This window comes from Chelonoidis abingdonii, chromosome 4, assembly GCF_003597395.2.
Source record: "Chelonoidis abingdonii isolate Lonesome George chromosome 4, CheloAbing_2.0, whole genome shotgun sequence".
Classification (NCBI taxonomy): domain Eukaryota; kingdom Metazoa; phylum Chordata; order Testudines; family Testudinidae; genus Chelonoidis; species Chelonoidis abingdonii.
This window is the reverse complement of record NC_133772.1, coordinates 25,595,940-25,598,002: the sequence shown is the minus strand read 5'-3', so window position 1 is coordinate 25,598,002 and position 2,063 is coordinate 25,595,940.

Genomic DNA, 2,063 nt, shown 5'->3' with positions numbered 1-2,063 from the left:
ACGTGCAGACTGTGGCTGGTAAACAAAAACGGTCCGGACACTCAGGGCTCTCTCCTGAACCCAAGCAAGCCGGGCCCCGAACTTTTGGAGAGCAGAGCACTCAGTCACCAGGCAGTTGTCTTTTTGCAGCGGGTGTGCTTGCCTTTATTTCGCCTCCTGATAGTGGTTACAAAAAATATTCAAAAGATCTCGGGTTTGCTCCAATGCAGAATGAAAGGAAATCTTGGAATTTTCCACAGAACAGAAATTCCATTCTTTGACCAGCTCTACTCATCATGCACTGATTGTGGAGACAGATCAGCCGCTGACACTTGTGGTTTGGAAATAGAGATCTTAGGGAGTTCAGTGAAACATTCTATGGTCCGTTCCTGGAAGGGAATATTATAAACCCCATCCAGACATTGGCAAGGAAAGGGGTTAACCAACTTTGGTTGGGGGATGGGAGGCCTGACAACAGTTTTGCTAGTGTAGATGGGCCCTGAGAGAAGGAAGAGTTGGAAGTCGAGTCTGCAAGGGAGGGTCAGAAGAAAGGTCACTAGGTTGAGACAGGATCTAAGAGAACACTGGGCGGGGGGTCTCTCTCTGGAACTTGCCTACCCATGCTCTAGACCAGGGATGGCCAACCTGTGGCTCCGGAGCCGCATGTGGCTCTTCAGAGGTTAATATGTGGCTCCTTACCTAGGTGCTGACTCTGGGGCTGGAGCGATAGATACTAACTTGTCAAATGTCCTGGGGGATGCTCACTGCTCACCCGCCTGCTCTGCCCCAAGCCGCCCCCACTCCACACCCTTCCCCCAAGTCTGCCATACCTCACTCCTCTCCCCTCCCACCATAGCCTCACGTGCACCGTGAAACAGCTGATCGGTGGGAGGGGGAGGTAGGCGCTGATTGGTGGGGGCAGACAGGAGGCACTGGGGAGCTGCTGACATGTTACTATGGCTCTTTGGCAATGTACATTCATAAATTCTGGCTCCTTCTCAGGCTCAGTTGGCACCCTGCTCTAGACCTTGCTTTATACTTTGGCTGAGAAAACCCGTTGTTTTTTGTCCCTTAAAAGGACAGACACTTTTAATTTATACGGTATACATTTGAAATAAAGCAAACCCCAGAGGTGTTTAAATGCCACAAAAAATGTGAAGTACCTTTTCCTATCCTTTTAGCACTCCCGCATGAGCTCATCTGGGAATCACCGTGTGTTTACAGCTCAGCTGCAGGAAAAACTCTCACAGAACCAGGGAGATTTCAAAGGAGATCAAAGAAATGTCCAGTTCAGATGCTGGGTTCTTCATGCAACTGTGGATTGTGCTGGATGCACGCTTTTACCACCTCCCTAAAGTTCCACTTGACCTGAAGGATGGCTGGAGTTCGAGAGAATATAGCATTATCCATGGAGCAAAGTGGCCTGGGCCAATAATCATCTTCATCTTCATCCTTGTCCTCATCGTCAACAATAATGTTTCCAACAGTAGTCTATAATCTGGGGAAATGGAACTATTTCAAACTTATGAGCAGAAGGAGACATCAGTGGACTCAGAGATCAGTCAGGCTCAAGGGAGCAAGGCCATGCATTGGGCTTCTGCCATGGAGACTACATCACCCTTAAGAAGAACCAGCTGACAGAAGCCGAGCAGTTGGAACTCATGCTTTCCTGGCCTTTTCCATCTTTCTGCCCAGAGAAGGCCTCATTAAACCGGCCTTGCAATATTTCCCTCACTTATTCACCTCAGACAGGTCATTTATGTATTGACGAGAGAGTAAAATATCAATCTGTTCTTTCATAATTAGCAGCAACAGCAACAGCATCAGTGCATGAGTCCATTTACACCTGGGGCTGGATTAAAAGACAGCTTCAAAGACATGCCCCTACATTTAAATATAATGATATGTTCTCAGGTGAAATTGCAATGTGGAGCTGTGCCAGACTGACTGCACCCTGAAGGAGGTTGGTGTTCTTTGTTTATTCTCTGAATGGAACATCAGATACAGGGCAGCCAAAAGCAGCTTCACCCATGCATGTGCACTGCCTGAGTTCTGAGTTCCCACCGTCTAGCAGTAAAAGGGCT